Genomic DNA, 22,895 nt, shown 5'->3' with positions numbered 1-22,895 from the left:
GTGGCCAATCTGCGGCAGTAGAAGGGAAATTATGCGGATGTCGACACTTTTAATAACTACCCTAAGTTTTCGAAGATTTCGAAGATTTATTGACGAAATTCACTCATGAACATGAAAAATTTTTCGCGCTTCGCGCGACTACTGAACGGTTTCCTGTGGCTCTTTACAACATAACTACTAACGATTTCGGTGCGCATAGTAAGCCGATATGCGTAAATAGATTAGTTCGGAGTGTACCGGCAATGGACAGGGACAGTTTAACGTGGGTATTCGGCCCCAGCTAGTTTATCACGACTAACCACCGGTATGCGGCCGCAGGCTACATGAGTAATCGAAATGCGGCCGTGAATAGCAAAAATGTTGGTCACCACTGTTTTAGCGGCTACAGAGTGTTGTCAGGTATCGTGTACAGCTCATAGTTCAAAATATAATGAAATTGATGATACTTTTTTGTTTTATTTGTGTTTGTTCAATAAAATATTACTTCTTTTGTGGTGACTATAACAGCCGCGCATGTTAGAGAGCACAGCATTGTAATAACGTGGAGTTATCAGACGTGGTCGTTGAACTGCGTTGCCTACTTTTATCTCGATATTGATGTCATGCGGCCCGCGGCCTCTAGGAATTTGGAAAAGTGGCCCGCGACCCATTTTGAGTTGGCGACCCCTGCTATAGGCGGTTATATTACTCTATTGGTCAGAGATAACTCATCCGTCCATATTTTTAAACTTGATTTAGGTATCCAAGTTACGGTCTCTGCAGCCTCCACATTTTACGACTTATTTTCATTAGACGCAGGCAAGCGATTCTCAAGTTCAGAGCTACGGAAACAAATCACTAGCATGTGCGCGTTCCGAATAGTCTTGTATAATTTTCTAAAGTCGTAACAGCTTAGTAGCATATACGCGAATCCCAAGTCGAAAATAATCGAACGAACTATAGCCGCAGGCGTGCGATTCGCAGGGCTTTAATTTTACAAACACTTTCGATGCCTGTACGCGAACCCCAGCGTTATAACGATTAGGTCTAATTAGCGCGTTCTAAAGCCGTAAATTTAGTCAACATCATTGGGATAGCCATGATTTAAAGATGGTGATCGAGTGTGACAATAGCACTCGTCAAGGTTAGACAAACATAACCTTAAACTACTCTCTACTTCACAAAATATAAAGTTATAAAAGTAAGCAAATTTCTATGAAAACCCGTTAAATAGAAGTAAAATTAGCCTAGAAACATAACTACTTACTGAAAAATCGTTACGTAGAAGTGGAGTTAGTCAACGAACATAACCACTAACTTTGAAATCTCTACTTGTACTTGTATTCGAGCAGAATTGCGACCGATTCATTAATGACTTTAATACTATGTACGTTGAATTATCCACACCTATGAGTGGAAATGTTGTTAAGTAACTCATGTTTTCAACATAACCTAAACGCAAAGTTGACGAATTTCCATGTTGATCAAATACCACAAACTTTTCTTGCTTTCTGAGTTGGTAACTAAGCGCATCACAGAATTTACCCAAAAAAGTCGGTACTCCGAAAATTTTGTAAAGTAGAGCTTTTGGCGTTGGACTCAAGTTCCAATGAACAAGTGTTCGCGTAGGTTCGAGGTCTGAATGAGTCTTTTAAAGTAGACAGAAACGAAAAAAATAATCGAAAAAATTTACGAAGTTTTGATGCGGCATATTTAGGTTTTTTAAAAATAAATACGATTCGAAATATTGTTAACTAACTTATGTTTTCGACATAAGATAAGCGTGAAGTGTACAAATTTCGATGTTGCGCAAATACCACAAACTTTGCTTGCTTTCAGAGCTGAAAACTAAATGCAAGATAGACTTTACGCAAAAAACTTATACTTGAGCACTACGAAATGTACAAGTACTTTACCTTTACACGACGTTTTTGTAAAATGAATACTAATTTTAATAAAAAATAAAAAAGAGCGAAAAACTACATTTTATCCCGGAACGCAACATGAGAAATCGTTTCGATAATATCCAACATGCTGGTTTACTTCGAGGGTAATTTGTAAAACTCAAATATTGCAAGGTAGGACTTCGCAAATTTTCGATTTATTTTTGCTATTTTTAAATTTCGTTAGTTCTCCGCCTTCAAATATCATCCAATTTCGCGTAGGCTATGCATACAAATGAGGAACGTTACATCAACGCGTGTTAACTAGTTGTATTATGTAGCTTGTAATTCATGCAAGTAAGTCGGACAAATTCGTCGCATGAACACGACTCTAATAGACATAAAGAAATGAAAATTTCGTAAAGTAGATATTTTTCGGTATGCTAAATTCGGATACGCGGTGCTAGTCTTCTTGGCCGCATGAAATAGGATGTTTAGCTTCAACCTCAACGCATTAGCACACCGAATTTAAATATAGGCGATTAATAATATACAGTAGCTCCAATTTTAATGAAAAAATAAAAAAGCGCGAAAAAATTGCATTTATCCTGGAACGCACCAAGAAAAACCGTGTGAATTTGTAAAGTAGTTAGAAAACTACACTATTCCGCTACACTAAAGACTTTGACAATCCGGATTTTGTATGGTGTATACTAATTTTACATTGCGGAGTATTCATTATTATGTAGCTTGTACCTCATGCAAGTAAGTCGGACAAATTCGTCGCATGAACACTACTCTAACGGACATAACGAAATGAAAATTTTGTCAAGTAGATCTTTTTCAGTATGCTAAATTTGATGTTGTTCCATACCGAATAGCACTCGTCAAGGTTATACAAGCATAACCCTGGTTTCAACACTTTTACAGCGATTCTTCTTGCTTCCTATAACATCCCACTCGAAGCCCTCGTTATTAGACTATGATCTCAGCCTGAGCTATGTCTTGAAGCCTACGGGACTCTGCAAATTGTTTCGATTTATTCTGCTCGTTTTAATTTGAGGAAGCCCATTTCACTTAATGTATCGATGCCTACGGTACTCTACAAAATTTTCTGATTAATTCTCCCTATGTTAATTTACCATAAGAAAGACAATTTGACTCCTGAAGTCCGAAATACTTGTTCGCTTGAGCTAAGCCGCAGCGCCTGGAGTGGAATTTCATAGTTATTGTAAAAAGTTGTTTGTACACAATATATGTTTAAGGTAAGTCCTACTCATTCATGATTTCGTCCGAGTTTGTATTTTAGTAGTATATACTAATTTACGATACCGCGTTTGTAACTTATGCAAGTACAGGAATATCATAGTTCTTGAACCGTGCTCAATGCTTAATAGACCATTTTTGCTATTTCTCATCGCCATAAGTCATTCTGAACCGCGTAAACGCATTGTACGATATAGATGAAACTTATGCAAATCCTAGGATCCTCATTTTCAAAGTAGCTTGGATCTCGAAATAAGCTCTGACTCGCTATTATCCTCATAGCATGGAATTATCACGAGTATCACCTTCGATCACTGAAGAAAGGGATGAAATACTTTAAGTAGTACTTAACAGTTTCGGAATATAAACTAATCGAAAAATTCGGTAATCAATTTCGCTTAGGCTACGCATTCAAATGAGGAAAGTTACATCAACGCGTGTTAACTAGTTGTATCGAGTTATCGAATGATTTTTTCCTTACATCAAAATAACTAAAATGTGTAACTACATTAAAAACGTATATAAATGAGCTCCAGGGCATTGCGATTATGCAGCATACCAAATTGCATCACACATTTCATGATGGAACAACTTTAAAACTAACGAAGTTCTATAGCAACTTTTGCCTAAATCTGTTTTCGGTAGCGTGTACATATACATAGTCAGCTTTAATAACAGAATTACCATGCTAATATGTGACTCCTCACCTTGAAACTTGGTACGTAGTTGTAGGACATTGTGTTTATGCAGCATACCAAATTTCCTCACGCATTTCATAATGGAACAACTTTAAAACTATCGCGGCTCTACATCGACTTTTTGCGTACATCTGTTTTGCGGGAGCGTATAGCACGTACCTATACATAGTCAACTTTAATAACGGAATTACCATGCTTAACATTGCATCCCAACTCTAAACTTGATACGTAGTTGTAGGACATTATGGCAATGCACCATGCTAAATTTCATCACACATCTAATGATGGAACACCTTTAAAATTAACGCGGTCGAATACCGACTTTTACGCATATCTGTTTTGCGTGAACATAGCATATACCTATCCATATTCAATTTTAATAGCAGAATTACCGTGTTAAACATTGAATTCCCACGGTGGAAATTGGTACGCGGTTATAGGACATTATAACAATGCACCATACCAAATCCCATCACACATTTCATGATGGAACAACTTTAAAACTAACGCGGCTCTACATCGACTTTTTGCGTACATCTGTTTTGCGGGAGCGTATAGCACGTACCTATACATAGTCAACTTTAATAACGGAATTACCATGCTTAACATTGAATCCCAAGTCCAAACTTGATACGTAGTTGTAGGATATTATGGCAATGCACCATGCTAAATTTCATCACACATCTAATGATGGAACACCTTTAAAACCCTAGACTGCTCAGGTTGGGGTCTAAACGACCCCAGGCGAACAAAAATGTGAGCCATATTTTTATGTGCGGTCGGATTGTTCTTGCCAGACATGTAATCCTCAATGGTGTTATACCCTATCATTCGGAATAAAGCATTAGCTGATTATCGCTAATACCTCGGCGCAATGAGCTATTGATTGCGCATGGGTCTGATGTTGCAGGTACAGTGGGCAGACTAAGTAATTATCTCCTCATTGTGATCGGATGGATTTCGACTTTTTGTTGCTGCTTGGCATTGTTTCTGTCACGTGCAGTCAACGAGGCATGACGGCATGCTTTCAGACCTCTTCGTTGGTCAGAGGCAGTCAGTTTTATCTGGATTGAGTGTGGAAATAATGCGCTGGTTGACGGGAGAAGAGGTGTTAGCTGAACTTACCGAACTTACTATATCGTCCGGTAGTGAAGAAGACGAAGAAGAGTATATTCCGGACCATGCAATTTCTGAGAGCTCTTCAGACGAAGAGCAAGATGATCAAGAAAATCCGGAAGAAGGTGAAGCTCCCAGTGATGGTTGGTTAGGAAAAGACGCCACCACGTTTTGGAGAAAGACTGCTCCGACTGCTAGTCAAGAAGTGCAGCGAATATGATAAAGTTTTCACCGGGTCTCACTGGGCCTGCCCTAGAAGCTGATAACTGCATTGATTATTGGAAGCTCTTCTTTACACCACAAGTGATAGATTTACTTGTTGAATTTACAAACAAGAAGATACCTGAAGAAGCCCAAAACTACAAAGAGAAGTACAGGGTAGGGCCAACTAATTCGGCGGAAATGGAAGCTGTCATTGGTCTTCTTCTTCTAGCTGGGGTTCATAAAAGCTCAAGATTGTCACTTGATGAGTTTTGGGCAGATGACGGCACAGGACTTGATATCTTCAAGGTAACAATGTCATGCGAAAGATTCCGATTCATTTTGCGATGTCTTCGGTTTGATGACATTACCACACGCGAAGATAGAAAAAATGACAAATTGGCGAAAATTCGAACAATATCGGATATGATATTGAACACCTTCAAGAAAAATTACGTGTTGTCTGAATTTGTGACAATTGATGAAATGCTTTGGGGGTTTCGAGGACGTTGTTCTTTCCGACAGTATATTCGAAACAAACCGGCAAAATATGGCATCAAACTACATGCCTTGTGTGATGCAAAGACTTACTACACCCACAATTTTGAAATTTATTGCGGGACGCAACTGGACGGGCCGTACAAAGTCGACAACTCGGCCAAAGAAGTAGTGACACGGCTGGTGTCTGATATATCAGGATCTGGCCGAAACATCACATTCGATAACTGGTACACCAGTATACCATTGGTGTCGTCATTGCTTCACGACCATAAACTGACAGCAGTTGGCACCCTTCGAAAGAACAAGAGAGAGATACCTCCTGCGTTTATTTCTCTGCGGGGGAGGGAGGTGTACAGCAGCATTTTTGGATTTCAAAAAGACATGACACTGCTGTCATATCTTCCAAAGGGCAAAGGCTCAAAGAAAATTCTCACCATGGTGAGCAGCCAGCATCACGATGATAAAATTGATGAAAGCTCTGGTGACGCTCGGAAATCAGATATAATAACATTTTATAATAAAACAAAAGGTGGCGTCGACGTGGCAGACAGAATGGTGGCAAACTATTTCTGTTCTCGCAATAGTAAGCGCTGGCCTCTGACAATCTTCTTTGGATTGATGAACTTGTCTGCATGCAACGGCTATATATTATCTTTGCTAGCTGAAGGTAACCGCGCGAAGAAACAAACACAGAGAGGATTTATAGTGGAAATTGCACTGGCCCTAACAAAGAAAAATGCAGTGTCCAGGCAATCAAATACTCACTTGCGCGTCCGCACAAGACTCGCGTCTAAAAGAATTTTTCCGGGAGAAGACAGTAAAATGCCACCAGCAAAGCTCTCCAAAGCTGTACGTGGCAGATGCTGTCTTTGCGGTAGAGCACAAGACCGGAAAACAATCGAGAAATGTGGAAAATGTGGGGAATTTGTCTGCAAGGCACACTCTGTAAAAATAGTGACATGTCAGTGCATGGAGCCGGAGGATTCGGATTGAATATACTTTGTTGTTGTCGTTGTTATTCTGTTGTATTGCTGTATTGTCTTGTATTGTCTTTTTGTTATTTCTTTGTTATTAAAATTAATCAGTGGGGGGTGTTTGACCCCATATCGCCTTTTGCGTATTGGTGTTACGCCAGAGCGGGAACTTTTAAATGGGTAGATAGTAGGGTTCAAAAAGGGAAGATGCATCGTTATAACGTCATGCAAGAGGTTATTAGACAGCTTTATAGCGAAATTGGTAAGACAAAAAGCATATTAACTGATGGGGTCTAATCGACCCCACCAGAGCGATCGTGTAACGATATTCCACCTGAGCAGTCTAGGGTTAAAACTAACGCAGTCGAATACCGACTTTTACGCATATCTGTTTTGCGTGGACATAGCATATACCTATACATAGTCAATTTTAATAGCAGAATTACCGTGTTAAACATTGAATTCCCACCTTGGAAGTTGGTACGCGGTTATAGGTAGAGCCCGACCGATTATCGGCTCGCCGATAATATCGAGTCGATATCACGCTTGGAGAGAAATATCGGTATCGGCCATTGAAGGTAAAAAAATATCAGCCATTTTCGTGACGTCACAACATGGTGGCAGGGAGTTAAAGAAGTCGATAGAAGACGTGAGGACGGTAAATTATAAAAATAAATGGCCAAGCTGCATATAATGCATACTGCATACAGGCAGTAGGCGTGCCTATCTGAAAAATATTGTAGAAATCTAACCACCGGTATGCCCCACTGACTTCGTGGGAATCCCCCTGCAGTAATCGATCACCATGAAGACAGAGAGCACAGCTGGATGGATAGTTGTCTGCAGAAGATTTCAATCAGAGAAATGAAACTTGAATCATGCTGGACTGACCCTCGTGATGATAGAGAAAAGCGTCGCGTCGAAACATTTCTCTGAAGATAGTGCTATTGGTTCGGTACCAAGACCAACAGAGCTAATTATACCAGTGATGTATGAAGTCGTCTGACTGAGGCCTGCGGGGCCACCATGATAGGAAATATGCGAGCATAGAGGGCAAAAAAATCAAGCAAACGTGGAGTAAAGCCAATAATTGATACGAAAATTTTTTATTCCATGACGACATTGGCCAATTATTATTGATCAATTGATTGTTGAAATGCTGGTCATGGTCAAGGCCTAAGGGGATGGATGGAGCAGTTGCAGACGTGGACAATTTGAGTTGGGTTGCTCATTCTATTCAGCTATTTGTTAATGATGTGCTGAAGGCTCCAGGTGTACTGCCAGAAGAATATCAATATTTAGTGAAACCATGAAGGAAAGATCCCCTGCATGGGAGCGGTGAAACCGAAATGAAGAAAGATTTCCGATTCTTGCTGTGCCACTAACTATGGTACCAACACTACCAAGTGAAAGACTGCTCACTGTGTTTAGTACTATATAGATCATTTATGGAAGACCACAGAAGTTCACTCCTTGGAGAAAGGGCCGAGAAATTGTGCTTCGTGAACTGTAATCTGCAACTGCTGGATTGGTGCTTTTTTGATATATTTTTATAGCCCCTAAATCATTTATTTCATGTTCAAGCATATCAATGGCTGTAAAGTTGTTGAAATAAATGCTCTGAGGTGTTGAATATGGGCCTTGAGCTAGATTCCACATCTTTTGAATATCGGCTGAATATATCGGGGTTATCGGTGGAGGTACTGGATATCGGTCTTATCGGTATCGGCTCAGAAATCCAATATCGGTCGGGCTCTAGTTATAGGACATTATAACAAAAGCCCTGGCTATAACTATGTGGCAGTATAATTGTGGCAAATACTCGAGTACTAATTTTAAAGTAGCTTAGGTATCTAAATGAGCTCCGAGTCGCTGTTATCTCGCATCGAACCATGGAGTTAACACCGGTATTACCTTCGCTCACTGATGAAAAAGATGAAATTATACTCAAGTATAGGTTTTGCTTTGGTAGCACAGAATACTAAAGTAGCTTATTGCGTATATGTACCTAATACTAAAGTGTTTATCATTTCAGATCGCTTCAACTTCATGACATTTTCAGTATTAAACAGAAGTATAGACCTAGAATGCAAACTTTCTTCGTAAATAGCTACTTCTAGCTTAATTTAATGGATTTAGCTTAGATCATTGCTTTAATCTCTCCAAAATGTGCATTATACAAGTACGTCACCATCGAATGCCTCTGGCTATAACTATCTGGCAGTATAATTGCGGCAAATACTCGAGTACTATTTTTAAAGTAGCTTAGGTATCTAAATGAGCTCTAGGACATTGTGATTATGCAGCATACAAAATTTCATCACACATTTCATGATGGAACACCTTTAAAACTAACGCAGTCGAATACCGACTTTTACGCATATCTGTTTTGCGTGAACATAGCATATACCTATACATAGTCAAATTATAACAATGCACCATACCAAATCCCATCACACATTTCATGATGGAACAACTTTAAAACTAACGCGGCTCTACATCGACTTTTTGCGTACATCTGTTTTGCGGGAGCGTATAGCACATACCCACACATAGCCAACTTTAATAACGGAATTACGATGCTTAAAATTGAATCCCAACTCTAAACTCGATACCTAGTTGTAGGACATTATGGCAATTCACCATGCTAAATTTCATCACACATCTAATGATGGAACACCTTTGAAACTATCGCAGTCGAATACCGACTTTTACGCATATCTGTTCTTCGTGAACATAGCATATACCCATACATAGTCAATTTTATTAACATAATTAGCATGCTAAACATTAAATTCTCACCTTGAACGTTGGTACGCAGTTGTAGGACATAATAACAATGCACCATACCAAATGTCGTCAGACATTTCATGATGTAACACCTTTAAAACCAACGCAGTTCTATACAGACTTTTGGCTAAATCTGTTTTTCCGTAGCGTAGCACGTACCTATACATAGTCAACTTTAATAACGGAATTACCATGTTAATAATCGACTCCCCATTTTGAAACTCGGTACGCAGTTGTAAGACATTATGACAATGCACCATGTCAAATTTTGTTACGCATTTCATGATTGAACAACTTTAAAACTAACGCAGTTCCATACCGACTTTTGCGGGAGCGTAGCACGTACCTATGCATGCTCAACTTAAATAATGGAATTACCGAGCTAAACATTGAATGCGCAACTTGAAGATTGGTTCACAGGTGTAGGACATTATGACAATTGAACATATCAAATTTCATCACACATTTCATGATGGAACACCTTTAAAATTAACGCAGTTCTATGCCAACTTCGCGTGAATCTGTTTGCGGGTGCGTATAGCACGTACCTATGCGTGATCAACTTTAGTGATGGAATTACAGATGTAATTAAGTTTCAAGACTTTTACAATGATTCGTCTTGCTTCCTATAACATCCCACTCGGCGCCCTCGTTATTAGGCTGTAATCTCAGCCTGAGCTATGTCTTGAAGCCTACGGGACTCTGCAAATTGTTTCGATTTATTCTGTCCGTTTCAATTTAAGATAAGGAAGCCCATTTCACTCAATGTATCGATGCCTACGGTACTCTACAAAATTTTCTGATTAATTCTCCCTATGCTTATTTATCACAAGAAAGATGATTTGACACCTAAAGTACGAAATACTTTTTCGCCTGAGCTAAGCCGCAGCGCTTGGAGTGGAATTTTACGGGGTATGTGGACTCATTTCGTAGGGCTCTATGCCATAGGACAGTGGTTCCCAACCTTTTTAATCTCGTGCCTCCCTTGGCCGAAATTTTAGCCAAAATTCCCCCCTTAGGATAAATCTGCCCGATGAATAAGAATGGTCATTTTTACCGCGCAAACACCTGTTGACTTAGAGAATAAGACGGGCGGTATCGAATGTTTGTTTCTAGCAGTGCTGTAATAATACTTTGTAGAACTCCAAAAACCATGGTCTTGGTCCCAATCACACAAATTCTGGAAGGCTTGACTCAGCAGACCCCTACACTTCCATTTGTGTTTTCGGCTTACCGTGCACCAATCGCTAATATAACTGCTGTGAAAAATCAGTATCCATAAATTTGCTGGTCTCGCGATTTTTTTTCTCAAGTTTGCGTATGCATTTGGCCAACCATAGTGGTACTTTCATATATAGAAGGGTTTACCAGACTCGAGTTTGACTCGAGTCACCATTTTCTGATACCTAGACTTGACTCGAGTCATTTTCTCAAAATACGGAAACGACTCGACTCGAGACAATCTGGGTATTGACTCGACTTGGACTCGAGTCATTTTGCATGACTCGAACCAAGCCATATGACTCAATACTATAAAACGGCCAAGACCGACATTTCATTCTAATTTCGAAGAACAGTAAAGTGACCACCCTGTTGGAATTTCGTCTATTGATCCTGGTACTTGATAATGTGACAAGAAACTGCTCAAAGTGAGGAAAATTAGTATGTCATTAATCCAAATCATTCAATATCACCAAACAGTGTTGACTTGAGCGGGACTTGAACTCGTACTCGAGTCATAATACCATGACTCGAACTCGACCGTCTGCTCGGTGACTTGGACTCGGACTTGACTCAATGGTGAATTGAAAATGACTTGACTTGACTCGAGTCAAAACTATGAAAGTGAGATTGACTTGTGACTCGGAGTCTCATGACTGGGTTACAGCCCTGATATATAACATACACGTGATCAGATTCCCTGCTGGAGCGCATTGAAATTTAGGACACCCATTACGCTTCAGCATCATTGCACCAAATTTACCATGTCTTTTTTCGATCGGGTAACTGTTCACTAATAATAAAGCAAGGCAAGCGATCTCTTTGACTTGAATTGATGACGTTGGAATATTTAGTCATTGTCTGAAAATGTTGACTTGAAAATATAAGATAAATACTTTCACTAGAGGCCTTGTTGTGACAGATTCGGCACGACATTTTCTCGCTTAGGATATATTTGATTGAGAAGCCGTCGCTGGCCTACAAAATTGTCTTGCGAACTGCAGCACATCTGAACTAGTTAGAAAGAAAAAAAGGGTTGGGGGGGATTTGTATATGAAAAGAGATTTTAGATAGCATTTAAACATACTTCCAGCAAACAAAAAACAGCCATAAGGAGCATACGTTCGGATATAGCTGGTTGACTACATGACAGTTCGAACATGAACAATTTGGGAAATCCGTTATAATTCTAAAGTGGAATTCCTCCCTAAAAATTGCAAATTTCCCCTCAAGGGGGGAATTCCTCCCCGGTTGGGAACCACTGCCATAGGAGCATACTTTACGCTCCAATTCGATTCCCACACATTCCATATAATTACTAACAGAACCATTGAGTACCAGCCTTGACATTTTCCGTAGTACTAGATGGTATGTATACTAGGGTTACCATATTTTTGTAATCTAAATTCCGGACGCTCTTGAGCGCCCACTAGCGGATTTCAAAATGAAGTGGATCAATATGACGTCACACCAGCAAAGTTTTGTCTATTGAATAGAGGTGGTCACGATCCGGTTCAGGAGCATGTGGTTGTGTGTTGTAAGTTGTAACCAGGGCTGAAAATACATTTTTTCAGCCCCCTGCCGTCCAAATTAACACTGATCTTGAGCCCACCGTAGGGTAATCGATGCAACTTCTGGAGGCTTACTATATGCATCTGGTCGTTAAATGATTTCAATGAATTATGTCAATAATACTGAATCTTCCATATATTATTATATAATTTGATCCTCTCTCTGCCCACGTGATCAGAGTTAGCGGTAGAGCTGGTGGAGTATAATGACTTCGGAAATACAAGGAGCGTAATTGTACAATGTACATCGATAGGTCATGACCAAACGGCCTAAACCGACTCTATGAATATACGGTTATCTTGTAATTGCGATAACATCGAGACTTATTTCTGTAACTGAATGTTATTTTTATTTATTTTTGATCGCAGTTTGCGAGGGAAGTAGTCCCCATATTAAAACCAATAAAACGATAATACGAATTAGTGAATTGGCATTTCAAAAGGACGGGATTTCTAGTTATAAATAAGAAACTCTCTGGCTTCGCACCTGGGATTTATATGCCGACGACGCGCTGGTAATATCAGTCCGAGGCCTACGGTCTACGTATGCCCCGAACAGTCAGTCGAATTTGATCGTAAAATGGTGCGCTTTTAATTAGTGTTATTGCAGTAAGAGCAATATGGACGCATGCCGCGACCTTATCAATAGAAATACATATCCAAAAGTTTTGAAATTCGATCCGCGATATGGTTGCGCTCGATAGAGTCCGCCCAGCAATAAAGTTCATTGGGACATAGAAGGTTCCCGTTCAAGCTAATCGAATAAATTCAGAATTTGCGCCATCGAAAATATCGTGTTGCATCAATTTTGACAACGTAATTCAACGCCGTGCACTGCACAATGCGTAGTATTAATAACAAATCAAACACGGAAAAGTGACACCGAGGGAATACGAGTGTATAAAGCAGACAAGAATTAGTAGCCTACAGATCATAGCAAACGAGAAAGCGCGCATCTAATCAGTAATTTCTCAACTTTCGTACAGCACAATCCGGTTCCAAGTCTGACATCGCGACAATTGTTTGCTCATTATAACGAAGTATGAGCTGCGTTGTTGCATTTTCCGATAAAATTGGCATAGCCTTGTTAGAGTAATGAATATGCGCACTTTGCGCAGGAATGACTTTCTATTCGCCATCATACACAAACACACTGTCCTATTTCGCGATCCAAGCCTCCAATTAATGAAACTATCACGTAATTAACTCAAGAATTATTCTGCAAACGATTATGGGCGCAAATACAATTTAATTAAGTGTAAAGGGAACGTGAATTCGCTCGTCTGGTCGAGAGAGAAGATGGTGTTTCCCAGCCCAAGCGTGTAATCGCGGATTATAATTTATTGGGGCGTTTTAAGAACTAGTTCGTCGTTGCCAACGATGCTGCGTATTCAATTATTCGCGCCCGTATCGGTTAATGGTAAATAATTGGCATTTATGCGCTATCGTGGACTCGTTAATTGACAGCGCTGATGATTTGAAATCGCAGACGGCGGGCGTTTGATCTTATTGTATGGGGTGGCCGCCACCCCATAAATGTGTCATGGGGTGGCTGCGCCACTCCGCCACCCGTAACTCGGTGCATATGAATGTGATCTAAATCGCGCGCAGCGCGAAGAAAAATTTCATGTGGCATAAATGTGCCCAAAAATAATATTATTTCTGTTGATTTAGGTAAAAATTATGAGCTTACTTCAAAATTCCGGACATTTAGCCATATTTTAGAAATTCCTCCCGGACGCAGTTTTAACAGTGAAATTCCGGACATGTCCGGGAAATTCCGGACGTATGGCAACCCTAATGTGTACAATTTCATGACATCCGACAGTACGACGAAGACTATCAAAATATCGAAAGAAGCCCTCTATTCTTTTCTGAAATAATCAAGTATTATCAGGACTTCCCTTCATATAAACTCCAGCAGAATCACTAATAACCTCTCAAGTGTACTCAATTTACTCTAATTTGATACTCGTGTACCAAATCCCTATTTTCCGCAAGTATGATAGAGGCTATCGCTCGATACTCAACGATTCGTAATTTTGCTGGAATACAAGTACAATTAGGGATTGAAAAGTAACTGATATAGGTGGTTATGTTTGTAGGATATTTCCACTTCTACTTACCTGTTTTTCAGGAGAAACTACCTACTTTTAGGACTTTATATTTTAAAGTAGTTTGAGGTTACGTTTGTATCACCTTGACAAGTGCTATTATCAAAAACTAGATAGAAAAGTAAAACTATTAATATAAGGTAAGTGAGAAGCACGCAAATTTCGATTGCATACAAATGCCACAAACTGCGCTAACTTCCAGAGTTGTTAGGTATAGAAGTACTCGTACTTCTTGAGAATACCCAAGTAGATTTTTTTGCCTACATGTACCAAATACTCTCAAGTCCATATGATATTGGAGTACATCAACTTCATGATAGCTACAGTATTAAACAGAAATAGACCTAGAGTACTAACGTTTTTGCGCAGTGAGAGTTCGCAAATTATCGAAGTATTTTTGTTATTTTTATTGCGATAAGTCATTCTGCAGCGCAAAAATGCGTCGTAGGATATAGATGAAACTAGCACCACTCATCAAGACCGCTGATAACAGTACATATTAACATTTAGTTGCAGTAAATTTCTAGTAGAGTACAAGAAGTGATGATTTCCGAGTGAGTTAAAAAGTAAGTATTGCAGGTATAGTTTACCTGAAAACCGAATACTCTGAAATAGAAGTAGATGAAGTGTAAATAGTTCATCACTTGATTAAGTATAGTGCAAGCAGATAAACCTATACTTGAGTGCTACAAAATGCACGAGTACTTCGCTATCGACTCCCTCCACGTAATAAGTGACTACGGTTTAAGACTGCTTTTACTGATACTCGTCAGTTTCAGTTTTAGATAGAATTCGGAAACCAAATAAGTTCATAACATAAGCTAATTAAATGAATTTACTCGAATGTACTATGCCGCGCTGATAAGATTAATTATAATATACTTATCATGTTACAGCGATTTTTCTAGCGTAGAAAATCTTTAAAATGTAGTAAGCAGGCCAATATGAAGATATTCGTTGAGCTGAATAAACATAAAAAATACTCTAGACTACTTTATCGGTACTTTACAGTTTCATTTTTAGATAAAATTTGTCCCTTTCACTCCTCGCTATCTAAACATGTTTAGAATATATTATTTGCGAAGATACGAACCCGTAAAGCACTCAAATAGCTTTTCGTTGGATATAGATGAAACTGACACCACTCACCAAGACCACTGGCCCACTGACAAAAAGTACATTTCAACATTTTAGTAACAGTAAAGTCCTACTAAAGTACAAGAAGTGATGATTTCCGAGTGAGTTAAAAAGTAAGTATTGAAGGTATAGTTTGCTCGAAAACCGAAAAACTCTGAAATAGAAGTAGATGCAGTGTATATAGTCAATCACTTCATTTAGTATAGCGCAAGCAGGCCAAATCTATACTTGAGTACTCCAAAATATACATGTACTTCGCTATGTACTCCCTCCACGTAAAAAGTGACTAGGGTTTAGACTACTTTATCGATACTTGACAGTTTCAGTTTTAGATAAAATTTGGTGACACTTTAAATTTTAAAGTAGTTTGAGCTTACGTTTGTATCACCTTGACAAGTAACATTATCAGACATGAAAATTATACTATCACCTAATACAGAAGGTAACACACGTCAATGTGCTTCGGAATTCACGAGAAATTGCTTACTAAGAGAAGTATATTCTTGTATACACAATAGTGGAGAGAATCTTTAAAATGTAGTAAACAGGCCGATGGGTATTCATTGAGTTGTATAAGCATAAAAAACATTCCCGCGCGCTCCTAAACCTAACACTTCCTACCCTACCACCTAATACTAAGACGCGCGCGGGAATGTTTTTTATGCTTATACAACTCAACGAATACCCATCGGCCTGTTTACTACATTTTAAAGATTCTCTCCACTAGAAGTGTAAATATCCCACAAACATAGCCACCTATATCAGTTACTTTTCAATCCCTAAGTGTACTTGTATTCCAGCAAAATTACGAATCGTTGAGTATCGAGCGATAGCCTCTATCATACTTGCGGAAAATAGGGATTTGGTACACGAGTATCAAATTAGAGTAAATTGAGTACACTTGAGAGGTTATTAGTGATTCTGCTGGAGTTTATATGAAGGGAAGTCCTGATAAAACCTTGATTATTTCAGAAAAGAATAGAGGGCTTCTTTCGATATTTTGATAGTCTTCGTCGTACTGTCGGATGTCATGAAATTGTATACATACCATCTAGTACTACGGAAAATGTCAAGGCTGGTACTCAATGGTTCTGTTAGTAATTATATGGAATGTGTGGGAATCGAATTGGAGCGTAAAGTATGCTCCTATGGCATAGAGCCCTACGAAATGAGTCCACATACCCCGTAAAATTCCACTCCAAGCGCTGCGGCTTAGCTCAGGCGAAAAAGTATTTCGTACTTTAGATGTCAAATCATCTTTCTTGTGATAAATAAGCATAGGGAGAATTAATCAGAAAATTTTGTAGAGTACCGTAGGCATCGATACATTGAGTGAAATGGGCTTCCTTATCTTAAATTGAAACGGACAGAATAAATCGAAACAATTTGCAGAGTCCCGTAGGCTTCAAGACATCGCTCAGGCTGAGATTACAGCCTAATAACGAGGGCGTCGAGTGGGATGTTATAGGAAGCAAGACGAATCATTGTAAAAGTGTTGAAACTTAATTACATCTGTAATTCCATCACTAAAGTTGATCACGCATAGGTACGTGCTATACGCACCCGCAAACAGATTCACGCGAAGTTGGTATAGAACTGCGTTAATTTTAAAGGTGTTCCATCATGAAATGTGTGATGAAATTTGATATGTTCAATTGTCATAATGTCCTACACCTGTGAACCAATCTTCAAGTTGCGCATTCAATGTTTAGCTCGGTAATTCCATTATTTAAGTTGAGCATGCATACACTGTAAAAATTATTGTTGTAAATTTACAGCAAAAAGCCTGGTGACTTCCAATACAACCTTACAACCATAAGCTTGTAAACTCGTTACAGCCTTACAACCATAAGCTTGCAAACTCATTACAACAATAAGCTTGCAAACTCATTAAAACCTTACAACCGTAAGCTCACTACAGGCACAAGCTTGTAACTCTCTCTCTTTCTCATACCTAATCTTGTACCTGTACTGGCATTACTCATCAGTACAAATAGCCTAATGCATATATGGTGGACATGATTGTTCACAAATCAGAAGCGCGCATTTATTTATACAGCAACACGTCAGCGCAATATATCCACCAGGCATATTCCATAACTATGCAAGCACTTTCTTTCATCAGCTCTTTTTTGGCAGGGTAAGATGAAATTGATTTCGGTGATAAGGATGTTACAGTTTATAGATCACGTCAAGCTTTTTCCATTCTTCATAGATTCTCCGATCTGAAATTTCAAATTGGTCATATAAATAGAGATTCTTTTAGAAAAGTGTTTTTAAAGTGGGCTGCAGTCCCACCTGGGGCCTTTACAACTCTGAAGGGGGCGCTAGCTTTCAATTTGGTGATTGGGGGGGGGGGTGGCTGAGAGCAGGGAGCGACATAAACTATGGATCACTGTTTGGGAAAATACGTAAATTAATACGAACCAAAGTATGATTTATAAATATATGGTCACCTCATCCGTAGTCGTAAAAGGCGCATTCAATCGGACAACGTTGCCACCGCCAATGTTCCGTCTCATTTTTGACGAGTCTTCGCACACTTGCCAAGTCGCTGCGCAGACCCTTGGACAACAGTGCATAACGAGTAAATAAGGTCATCAGTTCGGATTTTTTGTGCGCAGAGACTGTGTCAGCACTGCACATTTGCGCACATGCGCAGCTTAGAGGTAACATTGGCCACCACCCCATTGATGTGAAACATTGAGTTTTCTTACAACCCAACAACAAATAGAATTATTATTCAGTGAGTTATTGACCGCTAGTTAGGAGCACTCATTCAAACAAGCTAGTTAGGAGCACACATTCAAACATATGCACGATGATGAAGTTTTGAGCGTTTATCGGACTCTGGTGTGTACAAAAGTTTGGGAAATACTGTTTTAGATGGACAAGAAAATAGCTATTTCTTACTTAGTCAGCGAAAAATCCATAAGTATAGGGTTTCCTGCTTCATGAAATGGCTGTGGACGATTCCGCTGCTTGTATAGGCTGTCTTTGTACATCATGACTTCTAAACATATTTCTTTGCAATGGAAACTGGATCGACTGGTTCTTCTGATTCATGATGTAAAGCGTGCAAATGTTGTACCGAGTTTCATATTCCAAGAGTTCTAAAATATGCAGGCTTTGAAATAGTGCAATACATCCATACTTCAACACTTGAATCTTACGTAGGTTTATGGTTGTCACAAGTCACAATGAGCCGAATGTGCTTCGGGAAATAGTACCCAATAACACTGATGGGTAGTGAGTAATGAAATACTTCTAATCTTTCAAATAAGTTGAGGTAGCATTGGTAGGCTAGATATAACTTTGCGTCACTTTACGCGCGAAAATGTCATAAGAACCGCATGAAATAACCATCACAGTCACAATAAATTTTCAAGGATTTCAACTTATTTGTAGCGTCATTATTGGTCATTTTCCATTAGTCATGAAGATGCATCTTGCAATTTCGAAAGCAGTAATTATCAATTGACTGCTAAAATCTTTTGCAGCCTTGACTAAATATATATCTTACAAAATAACTTACTCGACTACAACCGTTTATTTTCTTCCGGAGTATAGAGGCTACGAGATAAGTCATGATCGATGGAATATTGTTGCGTTGATCTGACTTTTGCAGACCACAGGGTACATCTCCTGCACTTTGAAATATCACCTGCAATGCAAGACAAAATTGTGCTGAATACTACACCATCAAGTATATCCGATGTCAGAGTATCTTACCAATCTTGTGTCATTGATAGATACACAATGCTGGCACTTCAATTGGAATTACACAGACCATATACCAGGCAAATCTGACACTTTTGAAGCACCTGTAACACAAATATGTCAAGTAATTAATAAACTAGAACTGTGAGGCCGAAATTTACCTGAATTTATTTTCAAATTCAAACTTAACTGGCCGTCAGTGGAATCAGCCATCCCAAACAACATCTCAGTAACAGTCATCAACGCTGACATCGTTTACTCGATGGAATACGTCCGTTAGCAAACAGGACTAATTCTATATTCTGCAAAGTCACCAAATCACATATAATTTTCTACGTACCAATCTCATGGATGTAGTAGTCAATTGAGCACGACTACACAAGAATATATAGCTATCGCAGCGGTGGAATCCCTTTCAATAAGACAATACTGACTGAAAAACTAGCAAACTTTCTCGGCTCCGCTCCACTCTCACAACATATTCGCGCCATATACTACACAAAATGAATTAAGCCGGATATGACGTCAAAGGGTACTGACTAAAGGTAAATGATGCACAACTTCACAATCTGCACATAGATACTACGTCTCTAACACTTCCTATCTAAAAATGACGCCACACATAGCAGCCCTCAATGTGATTCGACAAGAATATGATTTCGACTCAAGCTACAACAAACGCTACAGCTGACGTCAAAGCTTCTGCTGCCCAGTGAAGCAGAAATGAAAGACTCGGCAGACAACATTTTGGTGGACTTTTACCGCACCGTTCAACCGCGGCCGTGCCTTTATTTTGTACAATATGCATTGACGATCTGTGATTGAAGTAATAATGATGAAAAATAATGACCATAATACTTCTGTGTTCTTGAGTATGCCTGCGGTATGAATGGAGTGTTATGGACGACATCAAATCTGGGGCGTATCTAGGGTGTGCTCGGATTATGTTTTCACTTGGAAACCATGTCTGCGGTACATCTGGGGTGCGTTTGGACTGTGTTATTTCCACTCGAACATCAAGACTAGAGTGTGGCCTACGTGTCCACTTAATCATCTTCGTGTCTGCGGTATGGCTGATGTATGTTGGGACTGCGTTGGCCCCCGAAGATCAGATTTGGGTCATGTCTGGGTGTGTTTGGACTGCTTCGACACTCAGACATCATGTATGGGGCATGTCTGGGGTGAGTTTGCAATGCGCTAACACTCTGACATCGTGTCTGGGGCATGTCTGTGGTGTGTTAAAACTGTGTTGTCACTCGGACATCATGTCTGGGGCATTTCTGGGAAGTGTCCGCTCTCTGTTGACACTCATAGATCATGTCTGGGCCATGTCGGGGGGTGTTCGGACTGCGTTGACACTCTGACATTATGTCTGAGGCATGGCTGGAGTACGCTCGGACTTCGTAGTCAATCGGACATCGTGTCAGGGGTGTTTTCGGATTGCCTCGACACTCAGACATCATGTATGGGGCTTGTCTGGGGTGAGTTTGCAATGCGCTGACACTCGGACATCGTGTCTGGGGCATGTCTGTGGTGTCTTATAACTGTGTTGTCACTCGGACATCATGTCTGGGACGTGATCGTTCTCTGTTGACACCCAGAGATCATGTCTGGGCCATGTCGGGGGGGGGGGGGGGGGTGGTGTTCGGACTGCGTTGACACTCTGACGTTATGTCTGAGGCATGTCTGGAGTAGGCTCCGACTTCGTTGCCAATCGAACAAATTATCAGGGGTGTTTTAGGACTGCTTTGACACTCAGACATCATGTCTGGGACATGTCTGGGGAATGTCTGGGACTTTTCTGGGGTGAGTTTGAACTGCGTTGACACTCTGACATCATGTCTGAGGCATGTCTGGAGTATACGTTCAAACTGCGTTGTCCATTATTGGACATCATTTCTGAAGCCTGTTAATTTACAAGCACGAAAGCTTGTTATGTGCCTGCATTTGGCGTTTACAACCTCAACAAGCTTGCAGTCCGCCATTACAAGCTGGTTACAGGGTACTTTACAACAATAATTTTTACAGTGTAGGTACGTGCTACGCTCCCGCAAAAGTCGGTATGGAACTGCGTTAGTTTTAAAGTTGTTCAATCATGAAATGCGTAACAAAATTTGACATGGTGCATTGTCATAATGTCTTACAACTGCGTACTGAGTTTCAAAATGGGGAGTCGATTATTAACATGGTAATTCCGTTATTAAAGTTGACTATGTATAGGTACGTGCTACGCTACGGAAAAACAGATTTAGCCAAAAGTCTGTATAGAACTGCGTTGGTTTTAAAGGTGTTACATCATGAAATGTCTGACGACATTTGGTATGGTGTATTGTTATTATGTCCTACAACTGCGTGCCAACGTTCAAGGTGAGAATTTAATGTTTAGCATGCTAATTATGTTAATAAAATTTACTATGTATGGGTATATGCTATGTTCACGAAGAACAGATATGCGTAAAAGTCGGTATTCGACTGCGATAGTTTCAAAGGTGTTCCATCATTAGATGTGTGATGAAATTTAGCATGGTGAATTGCCATAATGTCCTACAACTAGGTATCAAGAGTTTAGAGTTGGGATTCAATGTTAAGCATCGTAATTCCGTTATTAAAGTTGGCTATGTATGGGTATATGCTATACGCTCCCGCAAAACAGATGTAAGCAAAAAGTCGATGTAGAGCCGCGTTAGTTTTAAAGTTGTTCCATCATGAAATGTGTGATGGGATTTGGTATGGTGCATTGTTATAATGTCCTATAACCGCGTACCAACTTTCAAGGTGGGAATTCAATGTTTAACACGGTAATTCTGCTATTAAATTTGACGATGTATAGGTATATGCTATGTTCACGCAAAACAGATATGCGTAAAAGTCGGTATTCGACTGCGTTAGTTTTAAAGGTGTTCCATCATGAAATGTGTGATGAAATTTTGTATGCTGCATAATCACAATGTCCTAGAGCTCATTTAGATACCTAAGCTACTTTAAAATTAGTACTCGAGTATTTGCCGCGATTATACTGCCAGATAGTTATAGCCAGAGGCATTCGATGGTGACGTACTTGTATAATGCACATTTTGGAGAGATTAAAGCAATGATCTAAGATAAATCCATTAAATTAAGCTAGAAGTAGCTATTTACGAAGAAAGTTTGCATTCTAGGTCTATACTTCTGTTTAATACTGAAAATGTCATGAAGTTGAAGCGATCTGAAATGACAAACAATTTAGTATTAGGTATATATACGCAATAAGCTACTTTAGTATTCTGTGCTACCAAAGCAAAACCTATACTTGAGTATAATTTCATCTTTTTCATCAGTGAGCGAAGGTAATACCAGTGTTAACTCCATGGTTCGATGCGAGATAACAGCGACTCGGAGCTCATTTAGATACCTAAGCTACTTTAAAATTAGTACTCGAGTATTTGCCACAATTATACTGCCATATAGTTATAGCCAGAGGGATTCGATGGTGACGTACTTGCATAATGCACATTTGGCGAGATTAAGTAAAGCAATGATCTCAGATAAATCCGTTAAATTAAGGCAGGAGTAGCTATTTACGAAGAAAGTTAGCATTCTAGGTCTATACTTCTGTTTAATAATGAAAATGTCATGAAGTTGAAGCGAACTGAAATCATAAACACTTTAGTATTAGGTACATATACGCGAGAAGCTATACTTCAGTATTCTGATTGTTTGGGATAAAATGTAATTTTTCGTGCTT

The 22,895-nt window shown here is 39.5% G+C and overlaps 1 protein-coding gene and 1 long non-coding RNA gene across 9 annotated transcripts in view; one reads left to right on the top strand and one right to left on the bottom strand.

Annotated features, from left to right (window-relative positions):
• The window catches only part of LOC145435095 (NACHT, LRR and PYD domains-containing protein 14-like), a 443,484-nt gene that overhangs the window by 61,221 nt on the left and 359,368 nt on the right, over window positions 1–22,895 (top strand). The gene's annotated exons all lie outside the window — the stretch shown is intronic.
• On the bottom strand, window positions 17,474–19,692 carry LOC145436376 (uncharacterized). 3 transcript variants are annotated; one of them, XR_013914290.1, is made up of 6 exons: window positions 19,333–19,692; window positions 19,184–19,275; window positions 18,987–19,115; window positions 18,365–18,564; window positions 17,908–18,016; window positions 17,474–17,676 (listed from the first exon to the last, which is right to left on the bottom strand). It is a non-coding gene; the product is annotated as an uncharacterized LOC145436376 (long non-coding RNA). The 3 variants fall into 3 exon arrangements; XR_013914291.1 differs by having other exon boundaries at window positions 19,184–19,692; XR_013914292.1 differs by lacking the exons at window positions 19,184–19,275; window positions 19,333–19,692 and having other exon boundaries at window positions 18,987–19,177.

This window comes from Botryllus schlosseri, chromosome 3 (genome assembly GCF_051294905.1).
Source record: "Botryllus schlosseri isolate E-star chromosome 3, Bs_hap1, whole genome shotgun sequence".
In the NCBI taxonomy this organism is placed as follows: domain Eukaryota; kingdom Metazoa; phylum Chordata; class Ascidiacea; order Stolidobranchia; family Styelidae; genus Botryllus; species Botryllus schlosseri.
This window is presented reverse-complemented; position numbering and strand designations above follow the sequence as displayed.